Source organism: Cherax quadricarinatus, unplaced genomic scaffold, assembly GCF_038502225.1.
Source record: "Cherax quadricarinatus isolate ZL_2023a unplaced genomic scaffold, ASM3850222v1 Contig58, whole genome shotgun sequence".
Lineage (NCBI taxonomy): Eukaryota > Metazoa > Arthropoda > Malacostraca > Decapoda > Parastacidae > Cherax > Cherax quadricarinatus.
Genome location: NW_027195084.1, coordinates 1,627 through 19,449, shown reverse-complemented (window position 1 = coordinate 19,449; position 17,823 = coordinate 1,627). Strand labels below are relative to the sequence as shown.

Below are 17,823 nucleotides of genomic sequence, written 5' to 3'. Positions count from 1 at the left end.
ATTTGAAGCAGAAATTCAGTGTATACTTTTATCCCTTCAAGAACACTGTTGTTGATGAGTCCTTGATTCTGTTCAAGGGATGCCTGTCATTCAAGCAATATATACCGAGCAAACGTAATCGCTTTGGTATAAAACTTTTTGTTATGTGTGACTGTGAGAGTGGTCTTGTGTTGGATGTAATTGTATACACAGGGAAAAACACACTCGATGATGACAGAAGGATGTTGGGCATTTCCGGTGATGTTGTTCGCAGGATGATGGAACCATACCTTGGCAAGGGCCATACAAGGTTCACTGGAGGCAGTGTTGAAGGTGAAGCGCAAGCGTTTCATGCTAATGACATCATGGCACTGTACACAGACAACTGGTGCTCAATTTCAATATGTACAAGCCCTATGCTTGCTGATTTCCTACGTGTGAACAATACTGATATATGTGTAACAGTGAGAAGGAATAGGAAACATATGCCAAGGTTCACTGGAGGCAGTGTTGAAGGTGAAGCGCAAGCGTTTCATGCTAATGACATCATGGCACTGACGTAGCATGACAAACGAGACGTGACATTGCTATCAACCATCCACAGAAACGAGATGGTACAAAGACAGACAGACTGAGCAAGTTCAACAACGAACCTATTGTGAAGCCACTTGCTGTCGTGGACTATACGAACAACATGCGACTAGTTGACAAGTGTGACATGATGATAGGGTTTGTTGACTGTGTGCGTAGGAGTCGCAAGTGGTATATAAAACTGTTTTTTCACCTTGTAGACATTGCAGTGCTCAATGCATTCAATATGTACGAAGTAAAGACTGGAAAACGACAACGTTTTGCAGATTTCTCTCTGAATCTCGTCAAACAGATAGCAAGAAAGTATGGTACCACACCTCTGTACCTTCCCCTCAACAGCGACCTGTCACACCACAACCTGTCCCCCAACCACAGCCAGTGGGGGAAGTGCCAGACCGAATCACTCCTGTCACTATCTGGTACCAATACCACCTACCCAAAAGAAGAAGAATGCCCAGAAAAAGTGTATTGTGTGTGCTACCACCAAAAAAACGACCCCAACAGCGGAAGGACACACGATTCATGTGTCACCAGTGTGGGGTGGCACTCTGTATGAATCCATGCTTCATGGAGTATCATACAATTGTGGAGTTCTAGAAACATAAGTAGGACATGTAAATACTTGTATATAGTTGTAGATAATAATGTGTGATTCAGCCAGGTGTGCAAAATCACCTGTCAGTGTGTACATGTGTGTTTATGACAATGTGATAAAAATTTTGTATGTAATATTGGTGTATAAACAAAAATTGGCATTGATATCAAATGACTTACTATGAAACATAATTATCATATCATGAAAACCAAGAAAATGAAAAAAAAAATGGAAGAAAACGGTAAATATGTTGAATTTGTGCAAGCAGCAGTGCTTCATGTTGCTGTCAGGTGATCGCCAAGTGCCAACTTCGCGGCCTCATACCTCGGTAAGTACTGACCCTAATTTTTTTTTATGCTAAAACACTTAAAAAAATGTGCTCTTTTTTTCTATATAAAAAAAATATATTTTTTTTCAAAATATTCGGGGCACTTCGCGAGTGAACGTATATATACGTTTGGACCGTTTAAGGGTTAACTTCATTACCTAACAGAATACTCCATTCTACTGATTACACAGCAACACAGTAAATGACCATATGACCTGTCTTTGTAATACTCATTTGTACTAAATTATCTGTTTTACAATAATTTTTGTACCACTGAATATATCATTGCTTAGTTAATCTTAAGTTAATTTTAAGCCTGCCCATAATGCTCTGCATACAAGGGGCTTTGGCATGCTGCACTTTAAAAATTGTATTCCTTGTACTTTTCTGTATCATGTTCAAATTAATAAATAAATAAATAAATAAATAAATAAATACTTAAAAGCCTCTTCAAATCCACAATCTTTGTAGCAACTTTTTATCAAGAGCAAATGGATAATTTTCAATAACAAAAACTTTGGCAAAATTTCTTGCCACTACCAACATCATGACCCAACAAAGTTATACTAAAATGACCAACAGATAACTTCTAGTCATTTACATTTACTTGAAATGTCCTAAATCTCTCCAAGAGATATTCAAAATGGGACGCAGGTTCATCCCACATATTACAAACTAACTTCAGTTATAACAACCAGGTAAGCTTTAAAATCGTACGAGAGCCTCATTGATAAATATTATAAAGACAGAAATCTACAATACTACATACCTGGTAACTTTAACCCTTTGACTGTCGAGGTCGTATATATACGTCTTACGAGGTACCGTGTTTGACGTATATATACTCATAAATTCTAGCGGCTTCAAATCAAGCAGGAGAAAGGTGGTAGGCTCACATGTGAGAGAATGGGTCTGTGTGGTCAGTGTGCACCACATAAAAAAAATCCTGGAGCATGCAGTGCATAATGAGAAAAAAAGAAATCCAACTGTTTTTTTTAATTAAAATGCCGACTTTGTGGTCTATTTTTGTATAGTATTTATGGTTGTATTATCGTTTTCTTGGTCTCATTTGATAGAATGGAAAACATATTATAGAAATAGAGGTGATTTTGATTGATTTAACTCTAAAAAGAACCTGGAAATGGAACTCAAAGTAGGGGAAATGTTTGAGTTTTGCCGAAGTTCAAAAGTAAACAAATGATGTCATTATCCAATAAATGTCCAACTAGCCATTCTAATATGCAGTCATGAATGGGTTGATGTTATTTATACAATTATTACAGTATTGCAGTAGTCTGCATAACAGTAAATCTTCTATTTTTTGTTTGAATAAAAATTCAAAATAGAAAGCAAGAGTAATATCAGAGGTGCTTGGAGACATGACTGATGAACAAAGAAAATGTTATTTTAGAGCCAGGAATGTCTGCATTGTTCATTTTGGGTTGTATTTTGAAATTGTCATATTTTTTAATTTTCGTGAAATTGGCCAAATTGCAAATTTCTGACCATGTTATTGGGTGGTTGAAATCGGTAAATGGGCAGTTTCTTGTACTCAATCGATAGAAAAAATGGAGTTCTAAAGAAATAGCTATGAGTTTGGTCGATTGGAACAATGGAATTAGCCGAAAATAGGGGTCAAAGTGGGCGAAATCGCCGATTTGTAAATATCGCCGAGGTCGCTAACTTCACGAGAGCCTAATTCCGTGAGTTTTCCATCAAATTTCATGATTTTGGTGTCATTACAATCGGGAAAAGATTCTCTATCATTTCACAAGAATTTTTTTTTTTTTTTTTAAATTTTGCGATACCAGGAGACACTTCAGGATTGGGGGTTGCGACAGTCAAGGGGTTAAAGAGACCTACTTTACAAACCAAAAGGCACGGAAACAGAAACGTCTGCTGTGGCCCTGGAGAAAGACGGCATGATCATGGACTTTTCATAGGATTTACAAGGCCCTGGCCAGAATTCCTTGTAAAATAAACTGTCTAGCCTTAGATAAAATCCTCCATGGTAAGGTCAGCATAAGAGAAGTTTGTGTTATTGCAATGGGCTCAGAGCTGCAGCTACAATTTAATGCCATGATGCCAAAACACAGTATGTTTCAAGAAAACCATTACCTCCAGGCACCTACATACACTTTAACCCTTTGACTGTCGCAGGCCCCTTTCTGAAACTGTCATTCTATGTCGCAAGATTTTTTGAAAAAAAAAAAAAAAGATTGTTTCTTATGAAATGATAGAGAATCTTTTCCCGATGGTAATGACACCAAAAGTTCGAAATTTGGTCGAAAACTCACGGAATTACGCTGCCGCTAAGTTAGCGGTCTCGGCGACATATACGTATCGGTGATTTCGCCGAATTTGAGCCCTGTTTTTAGCCAATTCTGTTGTTCCAGTTGACCAAACTCATAGCTATTTCTTTAGAACTCCATTTTATCTATCAGTTGAGTACAAGAAACCACCCATTTACCAATCTGAACTACCCAATAAAGTGGTCAGAAATTGGCAATTTGGCCAATTTCACGCAAATCAAAAAAGATGCCAATTTCAAAATGGGGTCCAGAATAAACAAGGTAGATATTCTTGGCACTAAAATAACATATCCTCTGTTCATTAGTCACATCTCTAGGCCCCTCTTATATTACTATTGATTTCTATTTTGATTTTTTATTCATACAAAAAAATACAAAATTTACTGGTATGCAGACTACTGCATTATTTTAAAAATGGTATAAATAATTATCAGTGCACTAGTGAAAGAATATTAGACTCCCCAGTTGACGTGTATTGGATGTGTGGTGTGATTTGCTTACTCCTGAACATTGGTAAAAATCGAACATTTCCGCTACTTTGAGCTCAGTTTCAAGGTCGTTTTCATTGTGAAAGTAATGAAAATCATCTCTATTTCTGTAATATGTTTTCCATTTTATCACCTAAGACCATGAAAACAAGAATACAACGATAAATACTATACGAAAATACACCTCAAAGTCGGCGTTTTAACCCAAAAAAACGGTCAGTTTTTTTTCTCATTACGCACTGTGTGCTGCAGGATTTTTTTTATGTGGTGCACAGTGACCACACAGACCCATTCTCTCACATGTGGGCCTACCAGGTTTCTCCTGCTTGATTTGAAGCCGCTAGAATTTATGAGTATATAAACGTCAGAAACAGTGGCGCGTAAGACGTATTTATATGGCGTAAACAGTCAAAGGGTTAATACCCAGTGTAATCGTTGGTTTTAACAAAATAGTTAAGCAGTAAGGTCCATTATTCCAGAAGTTAGATGCTTCAATGGGACACATTGTATGGCTTAAGGGAGATTAGAATATACAAAAACATGCATACCATTCAGTTCTTTACTTTAGTTGACTATTGTTGGGGCAAGCAGCTTTCATGCAATCAGGTGAAGACTGCTTCAGCCATTTTGTTTTCTTTTGATCATTGTTGGTTTTCAGGAAGGCTTTGTTTTCCAGTTCACAGGTCAATCAATGATCTATGATGATCTCTACCCCTACAATGTTCCTGGGAAGAAAAAAAAAGGTTAAGAGACCGCACACACAAGAAGCGGTTGGCCACAAGTCTAAAGTGTGGGTGTCATAAGAGTCCTTGTTGAGCTCTTCAATGACCGAAGGACAGACACTCCATCTTGCCCCTTAACATAAACGTCTGCTGCTAACACAGAAAAGAAAGGGATGAGCATGGACTTTTCACTAGATTTACGAGGCTCTGTCCAAAATTCCTTGTAAAATAAACTGTCTAGCTTTGGATAAAATTTCTCCAAAGTAAGGTCAACAGAGGAGAACATGCTTCTGCTCCTGCAATGGGCTCAGAACTGCATCTATAATTTAAAGCATTGATGCCAAAAAACAGCATCTTTCATGAGAATCATTATCCCCCAGACAGCTACATACACTTAAATAACCAGTGTAATCCTTGATTTTAACCAAATCGTTAAGCATCTGTTGCAGCCTGGTCCCTAAGCATCTTTCTGCAATATGGCTGCAGGTGTTTCTGTTTATTGCAACATGTACAGTAATAAGGTTAAAAAGCCCCCAGCCCACAATGGGTGGGGCCCTTGACCCTGGGGAACTGGGCTCGTCCTACTTGTTCCCTGTAGTCTTGGACGTGTGATGGCTGACTTAAAACTTTTCTGGGCATGTACTGGAGAATTAGGCTTATTAAAACTATGGTGGTTATTAGGCTGGAAAATGTGGCTTAAACTTCAGAAATTTCTTAACCCTACTTAGTAGGTTAGGAGTGGTAAGTACTACCAAGTTTTTGGTTAGCTAAAAATCTATCACCCAGCTGTAAAGCATAATTAAAATCATCAAGATCCTTCTCCTCATGATATACCTTAAGGTTAGGAGGAACATTTCTCAAAAGATCCTCTAGCCAAATTAGGGAAAGTACACCCTCATAATTGTCTACCACACCTTTTGAGCGACACCACCTGTTTAGAAGGGACATCTTCTCCTGACTGTATTCCACTAAAGACTGACCTGCCTGAAACTTTAGTCCTCTGAACTTCTGCTGGTACCTTTCTGGCAACATCTGATAAACAAGTTAAAGTACCTCTTTCAGTTTATTATAATCACAAAAGTCCCATTCCTCTAGAGAACTAACTGCTTGTAACCATTTACTAATGAAGTGAGTTCATACTAATGTTGCCCATTCCTAGTCTGTCCTATCTTAGGATTTGGCCATCCTTTGGAACAACAGTAAAAACTTATCTTGGTCTTTCTCTAGGAATCTGGGCACAAATTTTATGGCTTTGTCCAAATGAAATGCCTCTACCATATTTATTGTGGCTTGTTGAGAAGCAAACTGCCTCTCCTTGTCTCTTTCTTGAGCCCTAAACATTTCTAACTGTTTCTGTTCCTGGAACTTTGTACGTTCAATCCCTAACTGCTCTTTTCTTCCCCGCTTATGACTAATTTCAATCTTATAAATTCTGCTTCATTATTCATGTTACTAGCATTGGGATGTGATTCATTACTAGCAGTGGGATGTGATTCATTACTAGCAGTGGGATGTGATTCATTACTAGCAGTGGGATGTGATTCATTACTAGCAGTGGGATGTGATTCATTACTAGCAGTGGGATGTGATTCATTACTAGCAGTGGGATGTGATTCATTACTAGCAGTGGGATGTGATTCATTACTAGCAGTGGGATGTGATTCATTACTAGCAGTGGGATGTGATTCATTACTAGCAGTGGGATGTGATTCATTACTAGCAGTGGGATGATTACTAGCAGTGGGATGTGATTCATTACTAGCAGTGGGATGTGATTCATTACTAGCAGTGGGATGTGATTCATTACTAGCAGTGGGATGTGATTCATTACTAGCAGTGGGATGTGATTCATTACTAGCAGTGGGATGTGATTCATTACTAGCAGTGGGATGTGATTCATTACTAGCAGTGGGATGTGATTCATTACTAGCAGTGGGATGTGATTCATTACTAGCAGTGGGATGTGATTCATTACTAGCAGTGGGATGTGATTCATTACTAGCAGTGGGATGTGATTCATTACTAGCAGTGGGATGTGATTCATTACTAGCAGTGGGATGTGATTCATTACTAGCAGTGGGATGTGATTCATTACTAGCAGTGGGATGTGATTCATTACTAGCAGTGGGATGTGATTCATTACTAGCAGTGGGATGTGATTCATTACTAGCAGTGGGATGTGATTCATTACTAGCAGTGGAATTTGATTCAGGGTCTTCTACAAGATCCCTGTCAGTACTACTCTCTCCAAAGATGACAGACATTTTGGATATCACTAGCACTTGCTATCTACAGCAGAAATTACAAATATAAAATAATAAACCACACAGCATAGCACATACACTAAATAAATATTTCATTCACAAGGAATAACAAAAAAAGGCACAATACCGTGACTGGAACGATACACAAATAACCTGCACATAGAAGAGAGGAGCTTACGAAGACGTTTTGGTCCAAAACATCATCGTAAGCTCCTCTCTTCTATGTGCGGGTTATTTGTGTATTCACAAGGAATTATTATCACATAAATCCCTAAAAATAAACAGGATTGGACACAAAAACTTTGCAGAAAAACGGGAGTATTTACATGTGCAAAGGTAAATTATTCCCAGAAAATTACTGTTATTAATAACACCGGGTTGTGGTTCATACATCAGCTTGTGTGTAGCCAGCAGGAACAGCCTGGATGATCAGACCCTGATCCACCATGAGGCCTGGTCTCCGACTGAGCCACAGGGGCATCGACCCCGAAAACCCTCTCCAGGTAAACTCCAAGTAAACCCTAAAAAGTCAGCAATATTGCACACAACACAGGCAGAAAACTTGCTTTATTGCACCAGGAAAGGTAAATTATTCCCAGAAAATTACTGTTATTAATAACACCCAAAAAAATCAGAAACATTGCATCCATTGCAGCTATCCATACTATTACCTGGAGAACCTGGAGACCTGGAGAAAGAGTTCCGGGGGTCAACACCCCCATGGCCCAGTCTGTGACCAGGCCTCATTGTGGATCAGGGCCTGATCAACCAGGCTGTTACTGCTGGCTGCATGCAATCCAACATACGAATCACAGCCCGGCTGGTCAGGTATCAACTTTAGGTGCTTGTCCATTGCCTGCTTGAAGACAGCCAGGGATCTATTGATAATCCCCCTTATGTATGCTGGGAGGCAGTTGAACAGTCTTGGGCCTCTGACACTTATTATGTTGTATATTAACATGCTAGTGACACCCCTGCTTTTCATTGGGGGAATGTTGCATCGTGTGCCGAGTCTTTTGCTTTCATAGGGAGTTATTTTCGTGTGCAAGTTTGGTACTAGTCCCTCTAGGATTTTCCAGGTGTATATAATCATGTATCTCCCCCACCTGCATTCCAGGGAGTACAGGTGTTTTATCTGAGTTATGCGTGCCATGAAGGTTCTCTGTACATTTTCTAGGTCAGCAATTTCACCTGCCTTAAGAGGTGCTGTTAGTGTGCAGCAATATTCCAGCCTAGATAAAACAAGTAACCTGAAGAGTGTCATCATGGGCTTGGCAGCCCTAGTTTTGAAGGTTCTCATTCACCATCCTGTCATTTTTCTAGCAGATGCGATTAATACAATGTTATGGTCCTTGAAGGTGAGATCCTCTGGCATGATCACTCCCACTTCATTCTGCCTATAACTGGTTTCCCTAAAACTCACAATATCACTACACTCATATTTCATTGCTTTCCCACAAAAACCCATGCTACTAACTATTTTTTAATATAAAGCCCTAACAGCATTGGTCACTGACCCCCTCCCCCTGACCTAGACAAGTGAACCCCATCCCTGGCATACATATTATTTCTGCCTTGTATGGCACTTTCCCATATTATTATTATTTTGACTAATGCTTGATAATACAAGAAATCACTGTGGGTATTATGCATATTGTGATATTACATGTTTACTGTGACCTTATTGCACATTACTATTAACTGGTCTTTCACCTTATAAAAGACTTGTTGCTCTCAAAATTATAAGTTGTTATAAACAACTCGAGACCTTAATGCAGTAAGCCAGGCATAGATATACAATGTTATTATTATAATAAAGAATTATTGTATATATGACCTACAAGGTCACATATACAATAATTTAGGAATTACTACAGATAATGTTGTTAATTTCCCCTCACATAGGCCTCCAAGAGGCCTATGTGAGGTCAATATCTAATATGTACAATTTTGATAGTTGACGCAAGTGTAAATCAAGGTCTGTAATGGAAATAATTCACTTTTATGGGTTATCCTGGGTAATTTACAGTGTAAATGTGTACCTAAATAAACTTACACAAGTTGAGGAAACTGTCATAAAGCAGGTAACAAGCTTGAATAAAGTTGAACTACACAGACAGCATCTAATTGTAGCACCTCAACTATAAGTATGCAAGTATTTATGAAAGTATTTGATAAATACTTACATTTTCACTACTACTGCTTCTGGCATGCCGACAGGCACATAACGCAGAACTGGACTGCTCTATTTCCGCCTTTTGCATACTAAACAATAAATTTTAAGAAATCAATGTTACTAATTGAGATCCATGAAAAAATTGACTAACATAACAAATCATTTCTTTGCAAAGTCATAACATATTTGTGATGAATGTGTGGTTAATGTTATTACACCATATAGTACTGGCAGGCCCCACTTCACAGCACTGTACTTTACGACATTTCACCAATGCAGCAGTTTTCATTACAGTGGAGCCTCGACTTACGAACTTAATGAGTTCCATGACCTCGTTCGTATCTGGATTATTCCATCGTATGCTGAGTCAATTTTCCTCATTTAAATTAATTGAAAAGCCATTAATCTGTTCCAGCGGAATTCCTGCTCTCAGAGGCAGGAAAAATACACTTGAATATAATGCTAATATCAAGTCTACAGCTTATTTATCTATCACACTTGATCTAATATAATAAACAATATAAATACCATAGGAACTTGGTATGTACTCTAGCATTATGTGACAAAGTGGAGGCAGCCATAACTGCTCCAGCATTGTTGTGGTATTCACTGCCATCTAGTGACGGCCTTTCGAAGGTGTCTATTATTATAATTATTATAGTACATTATTATTATATTATTATTATATGTATTATTATTGCATTACATTATAATTACATTATTATTATAATGGGGAAGTGCTTGTGTGGGTGTATGGGTTGGAAGGTATTCAGGTTTAATTTAGGGAACTGGAACACACATCCAATTCCCTAGATCAAGAGCCCCTCACCACGTACGTACGTACTAATAATAATAATTATTATAACAATAATAGTAATACAATATAATAACACATTATAATAATTATAATAATCACAATAATACAGTGGACCCCCGCATAGCGACTTTAATCCGTGCAAGAGGGCTGATTGTTATGCGAAATGATCGTTATGCGAATGAATTTTCCCCATAAGAAATAATGGAAATCAAATTAATCCGTGCAAGACACCCAAAAGTACGAAAAAAAATTTTTTACCACATGAAATATGCGATAAAAGCGAGCGGTATGCGGATTGAACGTTATGCGATGCGTACAGTGCGGCAGCAGACGATATACTACAGCAGCAGCAGACGGTACTACAGCAGCAGCAGACGGTACTACAGCAATATAACAGTAATAATAATACAGCAGCAGCAGACGATGCTACAGCAGCAGCAGATGGTACTACAGGGTCAATATAATAATTACTAATACATAATAGTAATAGTAATAATAATAATAATAGTAATACAATATAACAGTAATAATAATAATAATAGTAATACAATATAACAGTAATAATAATAATAATAGTAATACAATATAATAATTACTATAACAATAATAATATAATATAATAATAATAGTAATACAATATAATAATTATTATAACAAATACAATAATACTATATAATAATAATAATAATAACAGCAAAGAGAAGTTTCAAAAGGCTGGCAGTAGTTGGAGCCACCATCAACAAAACATTGGTAACCACTACTTTTCACCTGTTGAGACTTAAGTAGTCTATAAGTATTAGGTTAAGTGTGTGCGAAATGTCTCGGTATGCTTCATGTTATGATACGTAAACACACATTGTAACCCTTGCAAAGAAATATTTATTTATTTATCTATTTATTTATTTACAGAACTTCCCTTGAGGGGGAAATTTCGTTCATATCCAGAAGGAAAAAAATCGACCGAACGATGGTTCGTATCCTGAAAAGTTCGCAGGGTGGGGCGTTCGTAAGCCGAGGTTCCACAGTACAGTGGACCCCCGCATAGCGATATTAATCCGTGCAAGAGAGCTCATTGTTATGCGAAATTATCGTTATGCGAATGAATTTTCCCCATAAGAAATAATGGAAATCAAATTAATCCGTGCAAGACACCCAAAAGTATGAAAAAAAATTTTTACCACATGAAATATACATTTTCCTACACACAAAGAGAAGGATACATGCACAATAGTAGAGTAGTACATGCACAATATATATTGTGCATGTACTACTCTACTAAATGAAGAATAAATGACACTTACCTTTATTGAAGATGCAGCAATGACTGATGAGACACTGTGTCCTGGGAGTGCCTTTTCCTCCTGAGTACTGTAGGTCCTGTTTGGCATTTTCTTCCAGAACAGGCCTTATCACACTGTGTATGCCACTACGATTCTTAAATCTCTCAAACCAACCTTTGCTGGCTTTAAATTCACCAATATGAGCACTAGTTCCAGGCATTTTTCTCTGTTCACCTGGGTGTTAGTCGACTGGTGTGGGTTGCATCCTGGGAGACAAGATTAAGGACCCCAATGGAAATAAGTTAGACAGTCTTCGATGACACTGACTTTTTTGGGTTATCCTGGGTGGCTAACCCTCTGGGGTTAATTGTTTCTTGGTATTCTCAATAAGCCACACCAACAACGGTGCTACAGCAGCAGCAGCTGACAGTGCTACAGCAGCAGCTGACAGTGCTACAGCAGCAGCAGACGGTGCTACAGCAGCAGCAGCAGCTGATGGTGGTACAGCAGCAGCAGCAGACGGTGGTACAGCAGCAGCAGCAGCAGCAGATGGTGCTACAGCAGCAGCAGATGGTACTACAGCAGCAGCAGCAGCTGACGGTGGTACAGCAGCAGCAGCAGCTGACAGTGCTACAGCAGCAGCAGCAGCTGACAGTGCTACAGCAGCAGCTGACAGTGCTACAACAGCAGCTGACGGTGCTACAGCAGCAGCAGCAGCTGACAGTGCTACAGCAGCAGCTGACAGTGCTACAACAGCAGCAGATGGTGCTACAGCAGCAGCAGACGGTACTACAGCAGCAGCAGCAGCTGACGGTGGTACAGCAGCAGCAGCAGCTGACGGTGCTACAGCAGCAGCAGCAGCTGACAGTGCTACAGCAGCAGCTGACAGTGCTACAGCAGCAGCTGACAGTGCTACAGCAGCAGCAGATGGTGCTACAGCAGCAGCAGACGGTACTACAGCAGCAGCAGCAGCTGACAGTGGTACAGCAGCAGCAGCAGCTGACAGTGCTACAGCAGCAGCAGCATCAGCAGTTGACCATGGTACCATAGTATTTCGATAATATTTCTCACCCTTTAGACCACAGGGTTGGCACTAGAAGCTTTCTTGGGGCCCATGGTCACTTATTTTCCAGATAAAATCACCAAAAACACTGTAATAATACGAAATGTTCCGATTGTATGCTTGGATGTTACCGTGGAGGCTGGCTGGTAAACAATGCCACCGGTGGAACATGTGAGGCTGGCTCAGGCCGCACATTAGACGCGTCTCGGATGAATAGCGTTGAGCGGGTTTTTTAGCGGTATGCGAGGCAAAATCTTAGCGATAAAATGTATCGGTATGCGGATTTAACGTTATGTGATGCCAACGGTATGCGGGGGTCCACTGTATACTAATTCTTTATTTATTCAAACTTCCTACAATAAATATTTTAAGGTAAGTATTGTGTGTACTGTACAACCTCTCCTCACTTTATGACGGAGTTCCATTCCTAATACAGGTCCGCCATCACAAATCCGGCAATCAGTTATTCGGTTCCTTCAGTTATTCGGCACTCTTTTGGCTAGCATAATTTCAAATTTCCAGGGTCGCCACACCAACCTGCTGGTACTGTTTGGTGGCGCTACTTGCTGCATAAGTCATTCCAATTTCTTTTTCTCCATTTATTGTTTTAACCTGCTTACTTTTAGCCCTAGCCATTTTTCCAATGAATAAAAGAAATGCTTCTCATTATGTAAAGCACCAACACAGTACATTATCCATTAAAGATAAGGTGGCTTTGAAGCCACTGTCGGTTGCCATGAGCTCAGTCTCATGAAGCAGGAGAATATGCTTTATTATTACGCTAATATCAACACTACAGCTTATTTGCCTATCACAATTGATCTAATATGACATAAGAAACGATATAAATAACATAATACATGTTAAATGCTACAGAATGAATCTTCTTCTTCTTCTGTTGGGGCTTCAGGGCCACTGACAGCATACGCCGTATCGAGCCCGGCCGTCCAGTGCTAGGAGAGGGAATATCGACCAAAGTGGAAGAATGTCTTGACTAATATCATATGTCTCTGATACGTCCTGAAGCCACCAGGAAGGAGCAGGAACAAGCCAATATCTCCTGATGGTCCAGAGGGCAAAACCCCTCCCTGTTGAGGAGGACAGGTAGAGTGAAAGTGTTCACCCCAAGTGTGCGCAAGGCCGCACGGAGAGTAGTCCGTGCAGAGTGATAACGTGGGCACCACAGCAGGAAGTGTTCCACCATCTCAAGCTGTGAGGGACACCACTGGCAGTACGGAGAGTCCGTCATCCAAAGGCGATATAGATGAGCCACCAGTCGCGAGTGCCCGACTCGAAGGCGAGTCAGTACAACGTCCACCGAGTGGTTGGGATGGCGAGCCCAAGGGCAGGGGCCATTAAAAGTTCGGACAGAGCCAAACGCCGAAGAAGAGAGGGAGTGTGCAAGGCCCTCTTGCCACTGATGACGGATTCCCTTCCAGTTAGCCCTTGCGAAATCACTGTGGCCCAGGGCAAGAGGGGTAACAGTAGGAAGTGTGTGCGCGAGGGAGGCATAACACCGAGCAGTTCGACAGAGTTATTTAGAGGATATGGTAAACAAATACCATTCTCCTATCCATAAACATGAAACAAAAAAGTTATTTTCTCTCTACAGATCAGTGGATGAGTGGAACAAACTCCCAAGTACAGTTATAGAGGCCAGAACGTTGTGTAGCTTTAAAAATAGGTTGGATAAATACATGAGTGGATGTGGGTGGGTGTGAGTTGGACCTGATAGCTTGTGCTACCAGGTCGGTTGCCGTGTTCCTCCCTTAAGTCAATGTGACCTGGCCTGACTAGGTTGGGTGCATTGGCTTAAGCCGGTAGGAGACTTGGACCTGCCTCGCATGGGCCAGTAGGCCTGCTGCAGTGTTCCTTCGTTCTTATGTTCTTATTCACTAATTTTTGCAAGAGAGCCACTTCGGTTAAACACATTGATTGAGAGAGCCGCAGCTACTGCAAGTTAGCGTAACTCAACTAAATTAAGTAGTACTGAGCTGCTAGTGCAATATAGTAAATGAGAAAAATTAGACATGGTAATATTAGCCTGCATATCTTGTTATTAATAGCAAAATAAAGACCAAACTTACTTAATGCTCCTTTTCTACTGGTCGGGTCTGGGATGGCTGTTCATCGCTATTGCATTTTTGTTTAACCACAAATCGATCCATCATAACGGACACTACTTGACTGCACTTTGGTTTCAAGTAAAACTAGCCCATCGCAGCTAGCTTCCACAAGCAGCAACAGTTAAGTCGTTACTTTCATATATGTTGCCGCAGTCTCAAATATCTGTTGCCTATTTTCAAACACAAATCTCCAAGAGTAACGAAATACGTCCAGTCTCCCCCGAAAGCTTGAACTCAACTGATTCAGCGAGACCACCAACGCCTAGCTAGATGTGTCCCTGATCAGTTTCCCGTAGTGGACATGTATGATTTCTGTACGACTAGGGAAGGGATGTTAGAATGTTATCTCTTACTGTGACTTTGTCTTCCATCTCACCTCATGAAAATATGTATCTTACTTGAAAAATTATTTTTCTATATATTTTTTTTATTAATTTATATATTTTTCGAGAGCCGTGAACTGAGTCACCGCAAGTCGCTCAATGAATACCACTGCTATAGATTATCACACATAGCAGCATATGTGTACAGAACCTAGGATAACCCAAAAAAAGTCAATGTGGCTTATTTTTAGTACCTGGCTTGGGTTAGCCATATATGATTTTTGGTAAATATTCGATTCCCAGCTGGGTAGAAACATTAGGTGTGTTTCTTTACACCTGTTGTCTATGTTTACCCATCAGTAAATGGGTACCCGGGTGTTAGTCGACTAGTGTGGGTGTTATCCTGGGACACTGACCTAATTTTCTTGAAATACTCAGCATAACAAGTGCCTTTCTATACAGTAGTATGTCACTGATGTCAGCTAGGCCTGTATACCTTGTACATGTACGTGTAGTAAATAAAGATATTATTAATATTATATTATTATTATTATTTTCTCAGTTGTTTGTTGGGTTATCTTATTCAAACTTGGGCAATGTATGATGGAAAGATACTTCTTCACACACACCAAAAATGAAAGAAATCAGACCATAAATATCGGAGTTCACTTCTCAGCCATTAGCGGCTGCTTAGCGGTATGTTTTTGTATGGTTGTTATGGTTATATTCTCATTTTTTCGGTCTCATTTGATAGAATGAAAGATATATTACAGAAATAGATATGATTTTGATTGCTTTCATGACGAAAAGTACCGGGAAATTGCGATCACAGTAGCGAAAATGTTCTATTCTTTAGCGAAGCTCAAGAGTAAACAAATGACGTCACCGTCCAATACCTGTCCGCCTGCCAGTCTAAATTCCAGGATGGAGTCAAGAATGGATTGACATTATTTATACAATTATTACAATAATGCAGTACAGTGGACCCCCGCTTTACGATCACCTCCCAATGCGACCAATTATGTAAGTGTATTTATGTAAGTGCATTTGTACGTGTATGTTTGGGGGTTTGAAATGGACTAATCTAATTCACAATATTCCTTATGGGAACAAATTCGTTCAGTACTGGCACCTGAACATACTTCTGGAATGAAATAATATCGTAAACCGGGGGTCCACTGTAGTCTGCATAACAGTAAATCTTCTATTTTTTTTTGTGAATAAAAATTCCAAATGGTAAGCAAGAGTAATATAAGAGGGGCCTGTAGCCATGACTAATGAACAGAGAAAATGTTATTTTAGTGCCAGGAATGTCTGCATTGTTTATTTTGGACCTTATTTTGAAATTGGCATCTGTTGAAATTTGTGTGAAATCGGCCAAATTGCCAATTTCTGACCACTTTATTGGGTAGTTGAAATAAGTGAATGGGCAGTTTCTTGTACTCAGTTGACAGACTAGAAGTAAATAAGTTTATTCAGGTATACACAAATACAGTTACATAGATTATCATACATAGCAGTGTATGTATAGAGAACCTGGGATAACCAAGAAAAGTCAGACAAAGTCACTTATTTCCAGTACCTGGCTTGGGCTTGCCATATATGATTTTTGGTAAATATTTTTTTTCTCGGTTGTTTGTTGGGCTTTCTCATTGAAACTTGGACAATGTATGATGGAAAGATGCTTCTTAACGTACAACAAAAATAAAAAAGACGGACGATAAATAAGGGAGTTCACTTCTCAGCCATTAGCTGCCTCTTTGCAGTATATTTTCATATGGTTTTTATGGTTGTATTCTCATTTTTTGGACTCATTTGATAGAATGGAAGATGTACACCTACCATCCGACTTACGACCTGCTCGACATACGTCCACTCGACTTACGACCATGCATTTGGCAGCTGGGCTGGGCCGGCTGATGCACACCACTGTACAATATTTGACAATACTCGCGGGGGCAATGTGTCATGCAGGCAGAATCAGTTTGAGCAACCCTGCCCTATCAGCAGCATCATACTGTATTAACTGTACTAACTGGACAGTAAATTTCACCATGGCCCCTAAGATGAAGTCTGAGTCTTGCACTGGAGATTGTGGCAAGAAAGGCTCTTACTCTCAAACTCTCTATTTGTTTTCACTGTTGCACATAAACCTGTCTGTATCTGTCTGCCTGTATATCTGTCTGTATCTGTGTGTCTGTTTGTCTGTCTACTAGTGTGTCTGTCTTTCTGTCTACCTGTGTGTCTGTCTTTATGTCTACCTGTGTGTCTGTCTTTCTGTCTACCTGTGTGTCTTTCTGTCTACCTGTGTCTCTTTCTGTCTACCTGTGTCTGTCTTTATGTCTACGTGTGTCTGTCTTTATGTCTACCTGTGTCTACCTGTGTGTCTGTCTTTCTGTCTGTCTACCTGTGTGTCTGTCTTTCTGTCTACCTGTATGTCTGTCTTTGTCTGGTTGTCTGTCTCAAAGCCACTCATTAAGAGTGTACTTGGTCTTGAAGATGCCATATTAATAATGATAGGTAGTAGGTTGGTAGACAGCAACCACCCAGGGAAGTACTACCGTCCTGCCAGATGACTGTGAAACAGAAACCTGTAACTGTTTTGCATGATGGTAGGATTGCTGGTTTCTTTTTCTGTCTCATAAACACGCTAGATAACAGGGATATCTTGCTACTCCTACTTACACTTTGGACACACTTCACAGACACGCACATGCATATACAAACATCTAGGTTTTTCTCCTTTTTCTAAATAGCTC

General features: G+C 39.7%; 1 protein-coding gene across 5 annotated transcripts in view; it reads right to left on the bottom strand.

Annotated features, from left to right (window-relative positions):
• Positions 1–10,586, bottom strand: part of LOC138851171 (tigger transposable element-derived protein 1-like) — a 58,379-nt gene extending 47,793 nt beyond the window's left edge. For 2 of the 5 annotated variants that reach the window (XM_070079955.1, XM_070079957.1), the window contains exons 1-2: positions 9,466–10,586; positions 4,842–5,018 (exon numbers count right to left, since the gene is read on the bottom strand). The gene's annotated coding sequence lies outside the window, so the exon portion shown is untranslated. The remainder of the gene's footprint in view (positions 1–4,841; positions 5,019–9,465) is intronic. The other 3 variants (XR_011391035.1, XR_011391036.1, XR_011391037.1) reach the window with 3 other exon arrangements.
• Positions 10,587–17,823: the final 7,237 nt, after the last annotated feature.